At 44.5% G+C, this 22,693-nt stretch overlaps 2 pseudogenes across 2 annotated transcripts; both read left to right on the top strand.

Moving 5' to 3' along the window:
* Positions 1 to 734: 734 nt before the first annotated feature.
* On the top strand, positions 735 to 4,530 carry LOC307098278 (phospholipid hydroperoxide glutathione peroxidase-like; annotated as a pseudogene). Its single transcript has 2 exons — positions 735 to 740; positions 3,843 to 4,530. The product of its transcript is annotated as a phospholipid hydroperoxide glutathione peroxidase-like (transcript).
* Positions 4,531 to 4,811: 281 nt separating this feature from the next.
* LOC307098277 (glutathione S-transferase P-like) lies at positions 4,812 to 9,052 on the top strand (annotated as a pseudogene). The gene is made up of 2 exons: positions 4,812 to 4,884; positions 8,470 to 9,052. The product of its transcript is annotated as a glutathione S-transferase P-like (transcript).
* Positions 9,053 to 22,693: the final 13,641 nt, after the last annotated feature.

Raw genomic sequence — 22,693 nt, 5'->3', positions numbered from 1 at the left:
CTACAGCAGGGCTTATTTTTCTCTTGGAAATACAGATTCTTATAAATCCAAGCTCTGCTTTGTTCACTCAGAACTGTTCCGGGCCCTGAGTTCAGCATGTACCTACACATCGCTGGTACTGTCTGCCTTTCCCCGAGGGCGAGGCCTTATAGCCAGTATCCCTGAAGCCATTGCATTGAGACACCTGGACTGAAAGCTTAATTTATTTTTCATTTTAAAAATCAGATAAAATATTGATTATTCCAGTAACTGAGATTCATTTGCCTAAAAAATGGCGATAGTAAGTCCCTATATTATCATGAGGCTAAGATGGGAAGGCAGGCAGCGTCAGGTGGAGGGAAGCACTTAACACATGCCAATGGGATTTCTCTGTTTCCCCCAGCCGGTCCCTAAGATGACGTTCAAAGTGTCACCTTTCCCTTCGTTTGTCTTACACTGTCTGGTGGGATATGGTTAATATAAAACAGACACTAAGATGTTTTTAAATGTCAAGTGAAGACAAGTTAGGACTTGCTCTCCCACCGTAGGAGAGCAAACTGTAGTCCAGGATCAAAAGCAATTGTTTTCCTACTTTCCAAAGCTGCCAGAATTCCCTTAGGGGTGTGCACCTGGTAACTGTGGGGACAGGCTTAGAATCGGAATGATATCATCATCACAGCTCACGCCAAACCCCAGTCTGATGAAGATATGATTTAATCCACCTTGTCTGAAAAGAAAGGAAGAGCCGAAAACCCATGCCGGTGAGCCGTGCAATCCTCTTAAATATCAAAAACTCACTCCCTGTGGAGCATCTTCAAAGGCCAGTGAAGTTGCAGGGGACGGGGCTCATGCCAGAAAGCACAGTGGGTGGCACTTGGTTGTTCCCATGGGGCAGCCACAGACGTCATTTCACACCACCCTTGGATGGAGGCAGCGGTGCTTGGGCACCCCGAGCACCTGGGGCCTGCACCCTCAGCATCCCCTAAACTCCCGTTTGGAGAGCCTGACATTAGCTGTGGGAGGAGGGCGGAGCACCGTGTGCTCGGGAAGTAGCCCATCAGTGGCCCCCGGGATTCAGTGGTGCCACCCTCTGCAAAACCCCCAACCAATGTGGAAGCCACAATGTGTTCGGGGACACACCCACGCAGGGCCCCGGGGCATCCCCTCCACCAAGGCCCAACCAATGGGGAGGCTGTTGGGCTTGTGCCCTTGGCCTTGGGGATTTGTCTCTCCTCTGCCTTCCCTGGAGGAACAGTTGCTCCTCAGATGGGTGGGCAGCAGGAGGCCCGTGTTTTGAGTCACAGATGTCTGAAAGGGAGCTCTGGTCTGCAGATCCGATAGGTGGGAATGGTCCTGAGGGTGGTTCCTCTCAGGGCTTGGGGCCAGGTCAACAACCTCAGGCTGGTGCCCTCAGCAGAGGCAGAGGCAGGCAGCCAGCCAAACCAACCCAAATTATCACGACTACCACTTACAGAGTATCTGACTCCAGGCACTAAGTACTCTGCCTATATTAACTCGTGTAATCCTCACAACACCTTGCATTCGTTTTATTATCCCCATTTCACAGATAAGGAAACTGAGGCTTAGTGAAGAAATTTCCCAAAGGCACCCAGCAGACAGGGTGGGACCAAGGGCTTCCTATAAAGAGTCTGCTTATAGAAAGTGAGAGGGTGCTGCCAGGGCATTGCCTAGGTTTATTTCACACCTGGGGTTTTCATACCTGCAAGCACTATCACCTAAGATTCCACAAAATGCACTGTGTTCCATGCCCATGGGGCAACGCGCAGCCTGGCTTGGCTCACTCGCACAGTCTGGGTCTCCTGGTCCAGGCCTTCTGCACACCTTCTGGGGCCTCTCTCTGGTTATGGGGCTGAGTCTGGAAAGTGCCCTGTGCTATTTGTCAGCTCTTTGCCTCTTTCAGCAGCACAAGGAGCTCGGTTGGGGCATGTGCAGGAAGAAATATGATTCTTCACAAGGCCTATCAGCTCTGGGTATCAGTGCAAACAACCCCCTGGGGCTTAGCAGCTCTCAGGAACAAAGGCCTCCGTGTTTTCTCAAAGGACTACACACCTCTCTCCTCTATAGTTCTGCTTCAGGCTTCTCACGTTTTCCTTGCAGAGGAGGAGAAACACAGTGGATGCCTCCCTCCCAGTCCTGGTGGCTTTTAACCCTCTTGGAAGACAGAGAGAGCACATCCTGGAGGGGCCAGGGTCGGCGGGGGGTGGGGGGGTGGGGAGGTGTGGAACCAGAGATCCAACGCCCGAGGCTGATGCTGGGTCAGGCGGGTCAGTGCACAGGAGTAGACTGCTCCCCAGCGCGCAGGCACAGTGAGTGAGGGCACCCGAGGAGAGGAGGGGCCGGGGTGCAGGAGGGTGAAACTGAAGATGAGAGAGTGAGGCAGGTGGGTGGGCAGGAGCCAGGTGGAGCAGGAGCTGTGGGAATCAGCGGGCTCCAGGTGGAAAAGAAGCGATAGGGGGGCAGGAGTTTGGCTAGAGGCGACAGGGCCAAGTGGAGTTAGCTTGCTGGGCCCATGGATCCATCAGAGTTAAGAGAGAGACAGGCCAATCCAATTGTTCACTCCTCTGAGGCATACTGTACAAGTTAAACTAAAAACCTTACAGGATTCTAAACAAACTTTTGCACCCGCTGGCCTCCACTTTCCTTTCCGGCCTCACCTCCACCAGTTCCCTCTTCGTGCCCCCTCTTTCCCAGCCAAAAACGTGTGTTCCTGCGCATGCGCGCTCTCCTCCCTCTGGCTGGCGAAGTGCCGTTGTCTGCCTGTGGGAATCCTGCTCCTCTGACCTGAAGAGATCCGACCAGGAAGGATATTGGAAACATAGTTATCAAAAATGTAAGTTAAAATAATAATAAGGCATCACAGATACCTATGAAATCAGCAGATGGAAAAACCAAAAAACCAAAAAACAAAACAAAACAAAACAACAACAACAACAAAAACACACACCCCACCAAACAGGTACATCTACTGCTGTGACATTGTAAATGGGTCCAATATTTTGGGGGGAACCCTGGAGCAATATATTTCAGGGAAGAGAGAAATGTTCTTGCCCCTTCACCCCCATCAATCTTACTTTGCAGAGCTAACGAAAGGATACTGAAGAAGAAATAAGCTACATGCATAAAGATACCCCTTACGCCGTAATTTTTAACTCTGAAAAAAACTGGAAATAACCCATTTATCACACAACAGGGTACTGTAAAGGAAATTACATTCACTAACAGATGGAAATTATGATGAAAAGTATTTAGCAAAAGGAAATGCTTATAATGCTTAGGAGAGCACAAAATTGTATTGTGATTATACTATAAAAATATAAATGTATGAGTAAGGATGTGTAAGAGAACACAGAGAAAGGAAAATCAGTACTTATTAGGGTATTATTTTTATTAGAGTGTTGTTGATGTAATAAAAGTCCCCTATAGTAAATGCTACCTTTTCTTCAAAACCCCTGATTCACCTCATTTCTAGTTGGTTTGTGGTCCTTATTGTATTATGCTTTGAATGTAATTATTGTAGTGTACTAGTTTAAGTCCCCTCTGGACCATAAAACTCTTCAAGAGCAAGGACTCTGTTTTATTTTTCTTTGTCTCATCTGAGGACTGGAATTTGACTGGCACATAGCCAATGGTCAATAAATATTTATTCTACCGCTAAGGATTAGATTATGCTTAAAAATAAAACTCAACAAATTACTCTCCCTACTCTCTTGTCTCTGCAAAAAGCACTCAGATAAATAGAAAATGATGTTATTTTCAAAGGCTTTCTGGAAAGGGAAATTCACACTTTAAAAGCATTTTGGAGCCGCCTGCTGAAGCCAGCACTTCTTTGTGTGAGGGGGTAGGGGAGCCTGGGGTGGAGGGAGGTGAGGGTGGGAGGGTTAGCAGTGGGGTGGGGTGGGGCTCTGGCCAGCACCATGTGTGGTCCCTGGACGACTGGCGCTGTGCTCAGTCCATGCACGAGTTCTCAGCCAAGGGCATCGACCAGCACATGGTTAACCTGGACAAGCACCAGGGCTTCGTGTGCATTGTCACCAAGGTGCCTCCTGGATTCCCAATGAGGCAAAGCAGCTGTAAAGTACACTCAGCTGGCCGACCTGCACGCTGACATGCTGAGTGCCGTTTGTGGATCTTGGCTTTCCCTTGCAACCGGTTTGGGAGGCAGGAGTCAGGGATTAATGCCGAGATCAAAGGGTTCACTGCTGGCTATAATGTCCAATTCGATACGTATAGCAAGATCTGTGCGAACGGGGATGACGCCCACCCGCGTGGAAGTGGATGGAAGTCCAGCCCCAGGGGAGGGGCACCTGGGGAAATGCCACCAAAGGGCACTTCAACGAGTTCCTTCTGGACAAGAGAAGTTGCGTGGTGAGGTGGTACGGTTCCATGGAAGAGCCCCTGATCGTAGAGAAGGACCTGCCTTGCTCCACAGTGTGCACCCCAATCGGAGCCCAGCGTCTGTGCCCCTTGGAGCCTTCCACCGGCACCATGACAGTCTGTCTAAAAACCAGCCCGCTGGTGGGGCAGACTTGAGAACTCGGTGTGCTCCCCTCTCTGCCTGGCCTGGCTCCCAGCTCGCAACCCCAGCCCTGGCTGCCTTGTGGGAATACAAATTGAGGGATGGGGGCGGGGGGAGTTAGCAATCTGGAGATACACATAGATGGAGCAATGCAGGCAATACTTGGAAATCTCCTGAGGCTCTGGGGAAGTATTCATCTCTGCCTCTTAAGACAACAAGATGTTTCAAGATTGGGGCCTTGCTGAGGTTTGCCCCTTGGGGCCCTGGATCCCTGCCAGAAGGAAAACCCCTTGCCATGCCTACTGGGGGCCCTAAAGCGGCCGTGCCTAATCAGAGTCTGTCTGGTGTGAGCCTAAGTATCAGGGCTGGTGAGGGGACAGGAAATGTGATAACGTGGCAGAAGCTTATCCCTCTCAAACAGAGTAACGGGACTTTGTCGAGAAACTATTTCTAAGTACCCAGGTTTCACTGAGTGCCAGTCATGCTATGCACATCACCTTAAGCTTCTATTTTACAGATAAAAACTTCCAGTTCAGAGCTACTATATGACTTACCCAAGGTCAAATAGCTAGTGAGGGCCGGGTCAGGAGCCCAAAGCAGCCATAGCAGGACCCTACTTAGCATGCCTTGCAACTCATTCTAAACACCCATACTTGGACTGTTTGTCCGGGATGATAAAATCATCCTTTTCCTTCTTTCTTTTTCTAATTTTCAGAAGGTCAGTTAAGGTTTTATCCAGGATCATGGTGAGGGAGCAGGTAAATTCTTGCATATACAAATGTCTCCTTTCTTGCAGCCTGTAACTCAGACTTTTCACAACTAGCTTATACATTTTTTTCAGCCTGATTTTACTCCATGCTTTTTGAATCACTGTGGTCATCAGTCACTTTCTCCTTAAGAAAATCACACACTCCTTTTTATCAGTGCCTTTTCCTGATACTTGAGTATATAAATCATTTCTAGGACATGTTTTCTCTAACTGAATACATATTGAGGATGAGGGTTGTACCATAATATATACATTTTAAAGAAAAAGTAGTTGCTTAGACCTTAAAGGCAATTGCTTTCTTTGGATGTCCTCCATACACAGGGTACAACGGGCTTTGAAGGGGATAAATAGCAGACAGCCTAAGAACGTGCAATAGCAATATTAGGCAAATAAAACTTGCATACATCAAAAATACATGCTGCCTCTCCCAGCACCTAATCAGTGTGTGAGAAGTATGCATATTAAAGCACTTTTATTATGAAATATGTCCAGTCTACACAAAGGATAGAAAATAATATCAAATAGCCGTACGCCACCATCTAACTAGAGAAAAGTATTGTAAATGCAATGAAAGCCCCTCCCAACCACATTCTCTTCCTCCCTCCCTCCCCAGAGGGAATCGCTGTCCCTAATCGGCATTGATCGCTCCTGTGAATGTCCATATTTAACATATAACTTTGCAGCTTTACAATTTTCTGTAAAGTGAACCATCTGCAGGCACCTACAGTCTGCTTTCTTTGCTCAATGTTAGGTTTTTGAGGTTTATCAATGTTGGTGTAGGTGGTAAAACACTGGACTCTGCTCTTGGAAAGGTGAGATACTCACCTCACGAGAGTCGAGTACAGGAACCGGGACCACTCAAGGGGAGAGTGGAACATTATGTCCCGTTTCACACTCAGAGCACGCAGAAAGTCACCTTATTATTATTTTAACTTACATTTTTGATAACTATGTTTCCAATATCCTTCCTGGTCGGATCTCTTCAGGTCAGAGGAGCAGGATCACCCTGCTTACCTCTTGTCCTCTCCCTCCTCCATCCTCCCAGTGCAAGTACGTTACATGTGTGTACACAGGTTACCCCACTGTAACATGATGCCTTAGACTGCAAAGCAGAAGTCAGAGTCTATGTTGTGTATCTCAGTGTTATCCAATAGAAATGTAATGTGAGCCACACATCCCTTGAAATGTTCTAGCAGCCATATCTTAAAAAGTAAAAAGAAATGGGTAATTTTAAATACACACTTTAACCTAATATATCTAAAATATTATCATTTCAATATATAATCAGTATAAAACTATTACCTGAATAGTTTTACCCACATTTTTTTCATACCAAGTATTCAAAATCCGATGTGTACTTTGCAGTTCTAGCATGCGTTAGTTTGCACTGGCCATGTTTCAAGAGCTCAGTAGCCACATGTGGCTAGTAGCTACTGTATTAGACAGCACAGATGTACCTTTACAATCTGGCCTGCAAACACACACTGAGCGATCCCTGGTGTGTCAGCAGTCACATCAATGAACGAACACTGTGAAGGTGTCTGCACCCTGCCGTGAGCCTAGAGGAAGAGTCTCTGCACAGGGTCTCTGGGCTGCCAGGATGGTGCAGGGGGGCCTGGCGGGAGGCTCAGCACTGCAATCCCCTTCCATAATCTTAGGAAGGTCCCTTGGCCTCCCAACCTTTTGGGGCCCCAGTTTCCCTCTCCATAAAATGCGAGGGTACATTGGAGTTGTTTAAAGGGCCCTTGTAGCATCGATGATCCTGAGCTTTTTACCTCCCCTGGCCAGTCTCCCTTGAAGGAAGGACAGTGCTGGTCCTCAGCCGAAGGAATGGCTGCTGTTTGTCTTCCCAACATAGAGCACCGCGAGCTCTCATTAGACACAGACTCCTGCGTGTTCCATGCAGCCTAAGCGTCACCCTTTGTTCCTTTAGGAGAACCAGGATTCCTCCCCGGGCCAGTCTGGCACCACAGAAGCCCACAGTTGGAAAGAACCACAGACCAACTCCCCTGGGTGGCATGGTCCAGGCGGCGCTTTATTTAGATGAATGTTCACAGAGATGCTACAGTTCAGTCTGGGCATATGATTATACGGTGTGGATGCCCTTGTGGTCTTACGGGAAGTCAAGAGCACTGACTGCAAATCCCAGCTCACACCAAATTTACTGTGCCCTGCCTCGGTTTCCCTTTTTCTCAGGTTGGCAGTACCACTGTTACGTAAGGTATGACGGTTTTATCCCAGTCCCCAAATCCCCTTCTAAAGAAGCATGAGCCTTTACTCTAAAGGCAACATAAATCCAAGTTTCAAAGTACCTCTGGGCTGAAAGCAGCTCTGAAGTCAGGAGGGATCTCAGGCTCCATCCTCCTTTCTTCTTGAAGATCAATGGTACTCAGGAGGACATGCCGCCAGGACCAGCCTGGGAGAGCTGAGGACAAGGACGAGAAATGGTAACTTTTATTTCACTCATCAAGACATCACTGAAAGAGAGGCGGGTGAGTGTATCCCCGGGCAGAAAGGAGAGCTCTCGGCTAACATTTTCCATTCCTTTGGAGGCGGGCACCCAGGGAACTGTCTCTCAATCACTGCTCCTTAATCATGCGGGGAGGGAGAGGAAGGCTCTTTCTAATGGGCACCTCTATCAACAGTCAGGAGGGGCCACGTGTCAGGGCATCTGAATTTTGGCAGGTCGTCATTGGACGTAAATCTAAAGTTAATGCAGCCTGGCTGGCAGGGCTCAGTGGTTGAGTGTCAACCTATGAACCAGGAGGTCATGGTTTGATTTCTGGTCAGGGCACATGCCCGGGTTGTCAGCTCGATCCCCAGTGTGGGGTGTGCAGGAGGCAGCCGATCAATGATTCTCTCTCATCATTGATGTTTCTACTCTCTTTCCCTTCTTCTCTGAAATCAATAAAGGTATATTTTTAAAAATAAAATTAATGCAGTGCTACCTCTGCCTGCATCATCTCTTTAAAGAGACATCATCACCCAAACCTTGCAGGCTCATTCAGAGCTTACCTTTCCTCTGAGAGCTCATCTTCCTGGACTATCTTTGGTTCCATCCTCTCAGGGTTGTGACATTTGTATTAATTTCAAAAGTCACTTAGAATTCAGGCCTGAGCTCTGCCGCCTTTGTCTACACCGCAACCACACTGCCCTACATGAATAAGCTACTTCCCTATTCTAGGGCACAGCGAGGCCATGTGTGTGCTGCTGGCTGACCAGGGCCAGAGCTGGAAGGAGGCGGTGGTGACCAAGAAGACCTGGCTGCAGGGCTCACTCAAGGCCTCCTGTCTATGCAGGCAGCTCCCCAAATTTCAGGATGGAAGCCTCACTCAGTCCAACGCCATCCTATGACTTCTGGGCCCCCTTGGGCAGTATGGGAAGGTCAAGCAGGAGGCAGCCCCGGTGCACGTGGTGAGTGACGCATGAAGGTCGCCCACAGCAAATACATCACCCTCATCTACACCAACTACCAGGCGGGCAAGGAGGACTATGTGCAGGAACTGCCGGGGCCCCTGAAGCATTCTGAGACCCTGCTGTCCCAGAACCAGAGGGCCAGGCCTTCATCGTGGGCGACCAGATGTCCTGCGTGGACTACGACCTGTTCAACCTGCTGCCGAATCTCCAGGTCCTGGCCTGGCTGCCTGGACTCCCTCCCTCTGCTCTTGGCCTACATGGCATGCCTCAGAGCCCTGCCCAAGCGCAAGGCCTTCCCGGCCCTCCTCGAGCACATGAACCTCCCCATCAGTGGCAACAGGACACAGTGAGGGCTTGTGGCACCCTCAGCAGGAGGCTGGGTCTGCCTTCCTCGCTTTCCCCAGGAACAATAACATTTCCAACAGAGGAAAAAAGTAATTTAGAATTCAATTAAATTTAAAAAGTTGCACACATATTAATCTAGTAAAAAAAATATTATAAAAGTGCATTCAACAAAAAGTGAATGTTCATTCCATCTGAGTCAAACACCAATCTGCAACTAGTTTCCTGTGTGTTATTTCAAAGCTATTCTATACATAAAAATATATATTTTCAGGCATTAATAAAAAGGTGTACTGTTTAATTTTAAAGCTATTTTAACTCAAGGTAGAAAGGTAGAAACCCGTGGATTAAAAAAAGCAAGAAAAAAAAAAAAAGAGAGAGAGAACGCAAAAGGCTTGGGGTATAATTTTTTTAAATGATGTGTTGATGTGTTGAGTTTAAAAATATTTTGATGAGTTTCAAATCATGGAAAACAAGATGCCGTGAATCATGGACTGTCCCAAATAAACTGTCTAGCATGATTATATACTTTTGTGTTCACTTGGCAAGGACATCTTAATGAGTTTACATAATAATATACAGAGAACAGAAGCCACCAAATAAACTGGAGTGAGTAGAGAGAGCCGGGAAGGGGCAGAACGCCGACCGCCTCAAGAACTACCACTTAGAGGTGTCGAGAAGGAAAAGGTGAAAGACTGGAGAGGGAGATGAGCTAAACTCTAGGCCAATGCTTTCCTGTAGGATTTTCTGCAATGACAGAAGTGATCATGCTCTGCGCTGTCCAACAGAGTCGTCACTGCTGCTACTTGAGCAGTTGCAATGTGACTATGTGACATAGGGATTGGCTTTTTTAAAAATTTTTATTCCATTTAGTTTTAATTCATTTGAATTTGAATAGCCGCCTGGGTTAGTGGTTACCATACTAGGCAGTGCAGATCTGGGATTCCTGACATCTTTGGGAGCATCCGAGAACACTGAGGAGAATAAAAAGGAGGGAGAGAATAAATGAGGGGAAAGAAAAAGTAGAAGAGAAGAGAAGGAAGGGATGGAGAGGAAGAGTGAGAAGAAAGAGGAGCCATCAGGTCTTGCCAGAGGGAAGGAGAAGGGAAGAGAATGAAAAAAAAAAAAAAATGGACCATTACAAGAACTGAGGGAAGGAGATGGGAAGAGAAAAAGACACAGTGGAAAGGCACAGACAGCTGAGATCAGCTATCTTAAGTGACAAAGAGTGACCTTGGACTTGGAAGGGGGCTTCCCACCACCTCTGGCATTTATTCGGGGGGTCTCCGCGACAGCAGCACTGGAACGTGCTCCGGAGGGCTAACTTCTGGAACAACATCCCACCCACACTGACCTTGCGAGGCCTGCGGACCTTAACTACCTAATCTGTGAAGGGGGCAGGGGTCCACTATCCCAAGGACCCCTCCACCCTAATGTGCAAAATAAACTACTCCCAGGAAGACCCACAGATTTGATATACCACTAGGTGTCACCATGAACCAAAATGAATTTTTATTTTTTTTATTTTATTTTTTATCCTATGATGTTGATTTCTTCTTTGAATTTATGTCTGATCTCCACATTTTGTTTGATATTTTCTCACTTTGTCACACCAAAAGCAAAGTGGTGTGCTCTGGGAGCTTACTAAACAGGGATCCTCATTCCAGTTTGGCTTCTTTTTCTTTCCATTTAAAACTCTGCTAAATGCCACAAACATGATGTGTATGCGTGCACTCGCCTGCTTGCCATTCATTGAACGCTTACTGTGTGCCGGGCAGGGGCCTCAGGTATGGCTGTGTAAGTTGTACGCTGAACAACTCCAGGGGGGAACTGCTTACATGGGCCTCAAAGAGGTTGCTCAGCTCAGCAGCTCTGCAAGGCTCTGGTCTGGGCCACGGTCCCTGCCTTTTCCTTCCTCCCTGTTTTCTCTCTTAAGAGAGATGGTTAGTCTAAAATTTTCTTTGTAATTAAAAATATCTGTGCCCTATATACATTTTGAGAGTTATACACACCACATGTTGCTTTACCTTCCATCCTCATGAGAACTAAGCTTTTGTTTCTTTACAGAAAAGCAATATCCCTCATCTTTATGAATAAAGCAATGTACTAAGCCCGTGGTCAGCAAACTGCGGCTCGCGAGCCACATGCGGCCCTTGAGTGTGGCTCTTCCACAAAATACCACGGCCTGGGCGAGTCTATTTTGAAGAAGTGGCGTTAGAAGAAGTTTAAGTTTAAAAAATTTGGCTCTCAAAAGAAATTTCAATCGTTGTACTATTGATATTTGGTTCTGTTGACTAATGAGTTTGCTGACCACTGTACTAAGTCAGCTGGGAAAATCAAGTCTTGGCCTTTGCCCTTGAGGAATTCCAGATATGCAAAACCTAGGAATATCTGGCCACATGCTAACGTCCACCATTGCCCCTGAATGTTAGACTTTGTAGGTACGTTTTGTTCTAAATAGTTGCACAGCATTGCACAGGTTGAATACCTCTTATTATAGCACTCTAAGGGTTTATCAGACCATAAAAAGAATTAAATGTTTAATTGCATTTAAGATACAAAACAATATCCTATGTTTTGCATATCTCAACCTCACCTTTGACTAGACGAGGCGTAGCAGCAATTGAACACGAACCTGTTGACTAGGACCTCTATCTAGGTCTAGCCTGAGTAGGCTCTCTTGGGGTTTTGCTGTGTCACAAACCACCTCAAAACTTAGTGGCTTAAAACAACAAACATTTATTTTTTCTCATGCTTTTTGTGAGTCATTTGGACAGTTCTTCTGATCTAGGTTGGTGTGGCAGATCTCTGAGGGTCTGTATGTGACTCATGTGGGGTTGGCTGGCCTCTCACATACCTGGAGATTGACCTGTTGGTTGAGGGGGACTCAGCTGGGATGGTTTGTCTCTGCTCCATGTGATCTCTCATTCTCTAGCAGACTAATCTGGCTTCACATGGTTGTCTCACTATGGTAGTCTCAGGGTACCAAAGATCACTGAGAGAGGGCAGGCTGCAAATTTCTGCTTATGTCATATTTGCTCTTTTCCATTGGTCAAAGAAAGTCACATGGCCAAGACTGGAGTCACTGTGAAAGGTATTACTCAAGGATGTGGATTCAGGGAGGTAGGAACAAATTAAGGGCTGTTGCTATAACCATCTACTGGAGTAATTTAATGCTTCCTTATCTCTGCTTTCACCAAAATGATAACAATACTTTCTTTACCTATTGCCTAGGGATGCAAAAAGAAAAAACACAGAAGAAACTGCTGTATGTCATTCGAAGAGAAGGGAGACTATAAACATTAGTATTAATTTTATTTTTTGTGTGTGTCTCTTCCATAACATAAACAATCTATTCCACTTATTAGAAATTCCTATTAAATATAAAATAATAGAGTGTAAAATATAATTGAAAAATAAAATTTAAAAAAGAAAAGGTAATATTTTCAAAAGAAATTTCTATTTATCTCATAATCTTCACTTATAAACAGGTACATTTCAAGGGACACCCACCTAACCCACCTAACAGTGCAAGTATGACATTTTTCAGGAGCAGAAACCTAGGAATATCTGGCCACATGCTAACGTCCACCATTGCCCCTGAATGTTAGACTTTGTAGGTACGTTTTGTTCTAAATAGTTGCACAGCATTGCACAGGTTGAATACCTCTTATTATAGCACTCTAAGGGTTTATCAGACCATAAAAAGAATGACCAGGAGTTTACAGTGTCTGTTCTCATTCCTATTTGCATGTTGCCAAGTATTACTAAAGATAACCACACCCCTGCAAGTTTACATTCGATCTTCCTGAAACCAAGATTTGGCAAGAGCATTACTTCCTTTTCCTATAATTTGTGATCTCTACCATTTAATTAATTAAATAAACACTTACTGAGCATTTACTGTGTGAAGAACTGCTGCAGAGATAGAGATGAATGAAGCACAGTTCATGCTCTCCTAGAGGTCGCTATCTAATGGGACAGTTAGATAACTAACAACAAACTATAAGGCAAACCTGACAGGTCAGTGCGATGGGGAGCTTTGGGGAAGGAATGATTTACACCAATGGGATGAACTCCAGAGGACCTCAGAAGGAGGATGACGTTTGTTCTGAGCCTTGAAGAATTAGTAGAATTTCTCAGTGTGGAGAAAGGTGAGAGAATACTATGGAGAGGGAACTGTATGGTAAACAGGTAAAGTTTAAAGTACATTACATGCTCTGGAGAAGATCACCCAGGGAGATTTGTGGGCTATGTTTTAGTTAAAGGAAAAGGAGGTGAGGTCAGCTTGTCAAGACCTTGAATGTTCTTATTAAAGAGTTTATATGCACTAGCCAGGTGGCTCAGTTGGTTGGAGCATTGTCTTGTGCACGGAAGGGTCACAGGTTCAATCCCTGGTCGGGGCAAATGTAGGAGGCAACGGATTGATGCTTCTCTCTTACATCGATGCTTCCTTCTCTCTCTCTCTCTCTCTCTCCCTCTCCCTTCTGCCCTTTCTAGAACCAAAGAAAAACATATCCTCGGGTAAGGAGTAAAATAAATAAAAATAAAGAGGCTATAATGAGGGCCTCCAAGAGTCTATGATTAAAGCATTCTTGTGATTATAATTATTTTAGAAATGTCACTCTGTCCTCTGGATCCTGACAAAATGGCAACCCATTTTAAGCTACTGGCTGTCTCACACAGCCCAGCCCTGTGAGTGTCCAGAAATGAGGCATCAGGTGGGTCTGAGTATCCAATGAAATAACTGTGAGAACCTTCTAGAGGAACAGCAATGTGTTGGGTCCCAGCAAAGGGTTTGGGACCTACAGTCTATAGCAGGTGTCCTCAAACTACGGCCCGCGGGCCACATGCGGGTGTTTTTGCCATTTTGTTTTTTTTTACTTCAAAATAAGATATGTGCAGTGTGCATAGGAATTTGTTCATAGTTTTTTTTAAACTATAGTCTGGCCCTCCAATGGTCTGAGGGACAGTGAACTGGCCCCCTGTTTAAAAAGTTTGAGGACCCCTGGTCTATAGGGTGAAGAGGAAAGGTGCCAGAGTCAGGGAAAATTTTATCTTGGGCTCTTTTCTCCCCCACATTTTCATGGACAGATTACAGTTTACTCTAACTCCACTCTAAGAGTCAGAGTAAAACAGAATCACCATTCCTACATCAGCAGGAAACGGAGCTTCTGGCTACAGTAGGGCAGGCTTCACCCCTGGGGATGGGAAGGAGATAGCAGGTGCAGATAGATTCACATGTCCTGTAAAAACAGGAACGCCCTGCTCAGCAGAGTACTGGAGGTCATGGCCAATGTGATAAGGCAGAAAAAGGAAATAATAGGTATAAGGATTTGAAAGGAAGTGACAAAACTGATATTATTTACAGGTGATATGATTATATACATAGAGCACCTCACAGAATTAATAGAAAAACCTTTAGAACTATGACTTATGCTTGACAAGGCTGTCAGGAATAAGATCCACTTACAAAAAATAGCATTCTTGTACATCAGCAATATTCAATCAGAAAATATAATAGACCATAAGATGTTTCACAAGAGAAACAAAACTACAAAGTACCTAAAAATTAATAAGAAGTTCAAAATAAAGTTTTGGGGAAAAATGTAAAACTATTATAAGACATAATATGAGTTGAATAGGCAAAAGATATGCCATATTGGTGGACAAGACTCCTTAACATGTAAAGGTATCTATTCTCCCCAAAGTTAATCTAAAAATTCAAGGCAATTTCAATACACACCCAACAATTTTTTTTTGATGGAATGAAAAGATGTCTTCATAAATTTATATGAAAGAGGTGGTGGAGAGGGAATTAGATAAAGGTGGTCAGAAAGTACAAATGTCCACTTATAAGATAAATAAGTTCTGGGGATATAATGTACAACATGGTGACTTATAGCTAACACTGATATATGGTATATATGAAAGTTGTTAAGAGAGTTGATCCTAAGAGTTTCATCACAAGGAAAATAATATTGTTCTTTTTTTGTATCTATAAGAGATGATGGATGTAAGCTAAACTTATTGTAATCATCTCACAATTATGTACTAATCATTATGCTGCACCTTAACTTTATACAGTAATGTCAATTTTGAAAAAAGAGGAAGGACTTGCCCCACTATATTCCAGTGTTACATATTAAAACACTATGGTGCTGATGCAGAAACATGCACATTGACCAAGGATCAGAAAGTACTCAGAATTGTATATGTGTATGTTGATGCATTTGGATGTGAGTGTACCCGCTGTATTAAAAAGAAGTCACCACAAATCAATGGGATGAGGGTGGACTGCTTAGGAGATAGTGCAGGGAAAACTAGCTCACTACATGGAGAAAAATTAAGTTGGATAGCTAACATTATAAACAAAGGTGAACTTCAGATGCACTAAATATATGAATGTGAAAGGTAATCCCTCAAGACAAATAAATAGAAAGGTACATAGGAGAATATATGTATGATCTTAAAATTGAGTTGGATTTTTTAAAAAACAAGACCTAACAAATATACCCATAGGAAAAAAGTTGATGGATTTAACTATGAAAAATTAATGGTAATGTAGTAATGATAGATATCATTTTCAAAATTAACTGACAGGTGCTGGACTGAGGAAAAACATTGGAGACTTCTAAAACCAGCAAGGGATTATTACCTAGAACATATAAGAAAGTGCTACAAATCAACCAGAAAAGAACAGCAAACCCAATAGAAAAATGGGCAAAGACTATAAATATGCAATCCATGCAAGAAAATCCACTAGTTTTGCTCAATCCCACTAGTTATGAGATAAGTGAAAAAATTAATATATTTTTATTGATTTCAGAGAAGAAGGGAGAGGAGAGAGAGAGAGAGAGGAACATCAATGATGAGAGAGAATCATTGATTAGCTGCATCCCACAGGATACCCACTGGGGATGGAGTTCACAACCCAGGCATGTGCCTTGATCAGGAACCAAACCGTGACCTCCTGATTCATAGGTCGACACTCAACCACTGAGCAACACCAGCTGGGCTAGATAAGTGAAAATGAAAACAATAGCAAGAGATCTCTTTTTACCCACAAGGTTGGCAAATATTAGGAGGTTGGCAAATGCCAAATTTTGGCAAGGTTGTAGGGAAACAGGAACTCTTTTGGTCATCCGGTGGAAAGTAAACTGGCAGAGCTATTCCAGGGCATGTCAAAGATAAACAAAGCAGACACTAGTTAAAGCAGCAAGGACAGGCTCTGTTCAGTGACTACTGCAAGGTTTTGGGGAGAACAAATGGTAAATCTTGGGCAAGTCTCTTGGTGTAGGGGTTTGGATGGAGTCTCTAGATGCCAGGGTTCTGCAGGTCTCAGGCACAACTTGGGCTATCTCTTCCAAATCTCTTTCCCCTGGAGGACAGGATAGGGGAAAGGCCTCAAACCCCCCAGTCATTCCATGTTTTTAATAGTGGCTCTGCCACTTATTCCAGTGAGAATTTGGGAAACTTTTTCAAGTTGTTTGGGAAGGACACCACAATCCATAATTATAAACTATATTGATGCTTATAACTAGAGTTGTTTGTTTTTAATGGAGGCATCAGACCCGTCTGTGATAAGAAGGATCCCTGGGCTCATTACCCCTCTGAGAGAAAGTACAAGTCAACACAGGCCCAGTTCATAGGAATGAAATCAATGCAGAGGTTGTAAGAGTGAGCCTCTCAGAGTTGGTCTCATGGAATTAGCTGTCAGCGGAAGGGGAAGAGGGCAGAGAAAAGCGAAGAAAGGAACAGCGCTGACTTGCAGCCGTTGTCCAGACAAAGGGGAGGTACAGGGAAGTAAAAGATAATTCCTTGATCTTCCACCGGGGGCAAGAGCAACACAGTGATTTTGTGAAGATTCAATAGCAGGTTTAATGCTGGACAAAGCATGTCTGGCCAAGACTGGAAACAGAACTTCCAGCATTGAGCTAGGATAGGGAAACATCTCAGCCAAGTGACTTTTATATACAAACTTATTTAGAGGGAATTTGTAAAAGGAAAAATTATCCACTAATCCAACCTACCTGACAATAACTTCCTTCTTGCACATTCCATCCTTATTCTTGTCCATGTCAACAAAAAATATTTACCTGGTTACTATTGAGTAAATACACCATATTTTGAACACGACTTTAAAAGAAAACTAACACGGGACCATAAGCACTTCCCACATTTCTACATAGTATTAATAATTTTGACATGGGTAACATATTAACACAAGTTTCAAAAAGTCACAAAACCTGGAAAGACTAGTGACTTAAAACAGGGAGGCAAGTTTCTTGATTTCCTCAAGAAGGTCAGGAAGCTCCTAGAAGAGCAATAACGATCCAATGTGATGCATTCAGATAAATATGACAATGGGTAGATTGCCAGTAAGTCAGTGGCTTGGCTTTGGGAACAAGGGGAAGTGGGTGTCCACATAGTGCTGGTCACATGGGGGAAGTGAGCCCACTAAGATGGGTTCAAGTTCACAGCCAGAGCAGAGGTGGCCACGTGCATGACAATGAGTCTTCATTCTAAGTTTTCACGCTGATTAGTGTTTCATCAATAGGCCCTCTAAAGAAGCTTCTGGACCTCAGAGCTCCTCAAAGAGCCCATGAGCCAGGGCTGAGAACCGGGACCCTCAGTGAAGAGAAACGTTAGGGTTGTCGTCAGAGCTGGACACCCATTTCATTCCTTGTCACAGTTCTAGGCAGCTGCCAGCCATCCTCCCCACACTCACTCTGGTTCTGCTTTTGTTCTCTTCTCTATTTCATTGACACCCACCCCGCTTCAACTTTCTCTGTCCTTCAGCATGAGGAATCCATGGCCTATGGTCTAAGGTTCTCTAGAGTAAGTGCTGTCCTGGGGAACCTAAGGAATGAACTCAGATCTGGCAGAGGGATTAAGTCACTAAAAAGATAGTGTCCCAGAAAACATAAATAGTCTAGTTATAACTAGTTCCATTAAAAAGTGAGCCCTAACTCTTATTTTAAGGATAAGGAGCAGAGTGGGCATAAAGAAATTAGCTCCATAGGTGAGATATCCTTGCTTGGCTCAGTGGGTTCGCCATGCAGGTTCTCTCCTCTGGAAGTCTCTCTAGTTCTCTGGCTGTTTGTTGTCTTGGGTCATAGGACTCTATGAATCCTTGGCTGCCTACCTGCCCTGCTGGTCATGGGATATACCTCAGCCCCTTCTCAGGGATTGAGAAGAAGCTGGATCCTTGCCAGGGATGGCCTCTGGCCAGAGAGGCAACTCAACTTGGTCTGTTGGGAAGCTCCCTGGCCTTCACCTGTCCATACCACAAAGCCAGCAATGTTAACTGCACCTGGCTTTGTCAGGCCTGCACAGTGCATGGGCCTTGTCAGGCACTGGAGCCGAAACAAGGTGGCCCAGCTCAGTGTGCAAACTCCAGTGGGCGAGAAGCAGGAGAACCACACTGTGCGCTCCCAGCACTCTATAACCAATAGCGATGGATGCAAACAGAGATCAGTTTTCTTCGTAAGGAACTGAAATGAGGGATAGATTGTATAAGCTGATCTCTGCAATTGTAGAGAACTAGAGAATCCAAGCAAAAGGAAATTACCAGCATATTCCAATAATACGTGCATCTCTGAGCTCAGGAATACCTCCCAGCTTCAAGACTCCAGTGGTCAAGCATTTCCTGTGGCCAAGTTGTTCGGAGTCTACTTGTTCAGAAGGCATCATTGCTTCGGTAGGAAGATTGGCTTGTTATGACAAAAGCTACGTTCTTTCAGAGACCAATGTGTAGAATTATGGGAGGAAGAGATACCTGGAAATCTTCACTCATTCTTCTCTTAGGGTTCATGGGTTTTGGTGGGGTTACCCAAACGAGAAACGATGGGGTGAAATAGTCCCCCTTCAGCCAGTCAAGAGCTTTCTACAGCAGAGAACTACCTCTTCTATAGTGCTAATTATGTGCCACTGTGCTAAGTTCTTTACCTGCCTAGTTTATTATGTTGATTCCTCCCTATTGCTCTTTGGGCTATACATATTCTATGGCCCTCATATTCTGAAAAAGTAGAAAATTGAGACTCATAGAGGTTACATGACTTTCTCAAGGTCACACAGGTAATGCCTGGTAGAGATGAGTTTCAAAACCAGGTTCATGTGCTGCCAAATCTCCTGCCCTATACCTCTTGTCCTCCCTAACCCTGGGTGGACGTTATCAGAATTGATATTAAGACTATTCGCTTTAGTTGGCACCTGTGAGCTTGCTAGAATGTGATCTGTGACTGTAACTGTACTTTGTTTTAAAAAACGGGTGAGAGATGACAGTGCTTCAGACTAAGAACAAGAAGAACAGGATCTGGACCAACCCCCTCCAGAGAAGAGTGGATCCAGCAGGAATGAAAGGGAAGAAGGTTGTGAGAAACCGTAAGGTATTCTATTCCAATGATATCTCTTAAGCAGTTTCGGTGTCAGCTAACTATGGTTTTCAGAATAATTTACCCAAAAAAGGAAAAACATATTGGACAAGGTTTATCTTCATTTAAAATGATAACTTTCCCTGTGTGTAGAATTTCGAATTACTGTAATTTTTTATTAATCACACAGAGTGCTTTATAAAAGTCTGGATGATGAGCCATTATTCCCCACTCAACAGAAGCAGCAGCTAAAGGATTCGGTGGACAAGTAATTGGACCAGAATCACCAGTAACCGTGGTACGTGGTGGCAGGGGCTGGGTGAAAACTTACAGTCCCTTGTTGGAATCCAGTTTTCATTTCCTCAGATTAGTAAACCAATCCTGAGATCAAAGTAACGCCTTTCCTTTTGTTTCAAGCCCACTCTTAGGAGTATCTTGTGTATGTCAACTCCTTTTATTTTGTTTTATAAGGTACACGTCTATGGTCTCTGCCACACCCACAACCTGTGTGAGGTTAGACATTCTTGTTTCAATTTAATGGGTCAGAAAACGGAGGCATACTGGGCAAGAGGTTTGCTAAGGACCCAGAGCTGGCTCCTGGCACAGCCACGAATCTGGCGTTTTTCCTGCAGGTCACATTGCCCTTCAACTGATCTGCCTGAAACTGAGCAGGGCAGCGAGGGTTCACACAGAGGTTATGACTCCAAGCCACAGCTGCAGAAGTAGCTGCGAGGAAAGCTACAAAACTGACTATTTTCAAAGACCTGGGCATTTGCACTGAGATCAGAGGGTCCATTCAAGTCCTGGCCTAGAGAGTCCCTCAGCCACTGCCCAGTTAGAAGAAACCCCTTGGCCTTTTCCTTTCTTCTCCCTCTTCCCCTCCCCTTTCCCCGCTGTCCCTCCAGCTCTCACTCTGTGCCTCCCTCCACACCCTCAAGCAGACTTCATTAATATAACACGGAACTATGAGGTTGGGCTCATATTCTCTGTCTCCTTTACTGTGTTTAATCAAAACTCTGTGGGCTCAGGTTCCTCCTATCACATCTTGGCTGCTCTGTGCCTGGATCAGAGTGCAGGACTCCTCGGTAACGGGGCTTGGGGAGGAGGACACAGCCATGACCCGTGCTGGGCGTTATGCAATCGCCACATTGTGCTCCTGGTCAACAGATAACTGATCACAGCATCTAGAAAACTGGAGAATCCACATCTCAGAGGGATCCAGAAAGAAACCGGCCTCATTTGACGCATGTATTAGGACACCTGTGGAAAGAGCCTGCCTGGGCCTTGGAGATAGTCATCTGGCTGACAATTCAGTCTCTACCACTCAAAAGCCTGATGAGCTCGTGTATGGAAAGGATTTAACTTCTCCAAGCCTCAGATTCCTCATCTGTAATGGGTAGGCTGTAATCCTGGCCCCTGGGTCACTAACAGAATTGATATGTAACTGGAATAAGATAAGGCGATTGGAAATTCCTCTGTTCATTCACCCTCTATGTGTCAGACACTAGGCATAGTCCTTGTTCTGAGCAAATGTGCCAACTTAAAACAAATAATCTCATGCCCAGCTGGTATGGCTCAGTGGCTGAGTGTTGACCCATGTACCAAGAAGTTGCTGCTTTGATTCCCCGTCAGGGAACATGCCTGGGTTGCAGGCTTGATCGCCAGCAGGGGGCATGCAGGAGGCAGCCAACCGATGTTGATGTTTTCCTCTCATTGATGTCTCCCTCCCGCTCCCTTCCTCTCTAAAATCAATAAAAACATCCTTTTAAAAAATCTCATTATAACTATGTAATTACAATTGTAATAGTGTAATACAAGGTTGATGTAGAACCAGGAGGGACCCATTCTGTCCCGGGGCAGAGAGGGAGAACATTGGTATAAGAATTAGATTCTGTGACTTCATAAAACCTGTGAAGTGCACAGCTAATACCAGGCTCTTCTTCCTCAAAGCTGGTGCCATTTGGCAGTATTTGCCCTAATCGTTGACCTTTCAGGCAGAAGGGTTAGAGAACAGAGAATTTTATTTCTTCAGGTAAGAATTAACTCTTCAAATAGAGTCACTCAAATGGAAATGCACCCATGTAGGGGGCTAACGAAAGGACTGGTGGGAGAAGAACTGACATTTATTGAGTACCTACTGTTTGCCTGACACCGTGCTTAGCACTTTATTCTTACAACCTGTAGGGATAGTGAACTGAGGTTCAGAGGCTGCGCCACTGTCACGGCCATCTGGTAAGTGGTGGGGCAGACACTTCAGCCCAGACCGTCTGACACTAAACCCCACATTCCTGTCCTCCACACTCCTTTGCCCTTTGACGCATCAGCCTCACCCTCATGTCGATTCAGATGGGGTCATTTTTTTAACTTGAGGTATAATTGACATATAACATATTAATTTTAGGTATACAACATAATGATTCAATATTTGCATACACCGTACATTGATCACCACAATAAGTCTAGTTACCATCTGTCACCATACAAAGGTACATCCCCCTTTCCCCCCAACCCTTCTTATGATGAGAACCTTTAGGATTTACTCTCTTGGCAACTTTCAAGTATGGGCTAAAATATTATTGACTATAGTCACCGTGCTGTACATTACACCCCCATGACTTACTTTGTAATTGGAAGTTTGTACCCTTTGACCCCCTTCACCCATTTCACCCACTCCTGTACCCCTCTACTCTAGTAACCACCATTCTGTTTTCTGTATCTATGAGTTTTGGTTTTTGTATTCTACATAGAAGTGAAATCATATGGTATTTATCCTTCTCTGACTTATTTTACTTAGCATGATTTCCTCAAGGCCCATCCATGCTGTCATAAATTTCATTCTTTTTATGGCTAAGTAGTATGCCATTGTATATATGGTACCACATCTTCTTTCTCCATATATCTATTGATGGACACTTAGGTTGTTTCCATACCTTGGTTATTATAAATAATGCTAATCTAGGGGTGCATATATCTTTTGAACTTGTGTTTTTGTTTCCTTTGGATACATATCTACTAGTGAAATTGCCGGATCATATGGTAGTTCTATTTTATTTTATTTTTTTGTTAATCCTCACTAGATGATATTTTCCCATTGCTTTTAATTTTTGTTGTTGTTAATCCTTACCCAAGAATATTTTCCCATTGATTTTTAGAGAGAGTGGAAGGGAGGGGGAGAGACACAGAGAGAGAAACATCAATGTGAGAGAGACACATCAATTGGTTGCCTCCTGCATACACCCTAACCGACCAGGGTTGGGGATCGAGCCTGCAACT

Source organism: Cnephaeus nilssonii (assembly GCF_951640355.1).
Source record: "Cnephaeus nilssonii genome assembly, chromosome: 4".
NCBI lineage: Eukaryota > Metazoa > Chordata > Mammalia > Chiroptera > Vespertilionidae > Cnephaeus > Cnephaeus nilssonii.
The sequence above is the reverse complement of the archived record's forward strand: the minus strand, read 5'-3'. Positions and strand labels throughout refer to the sequence as shown.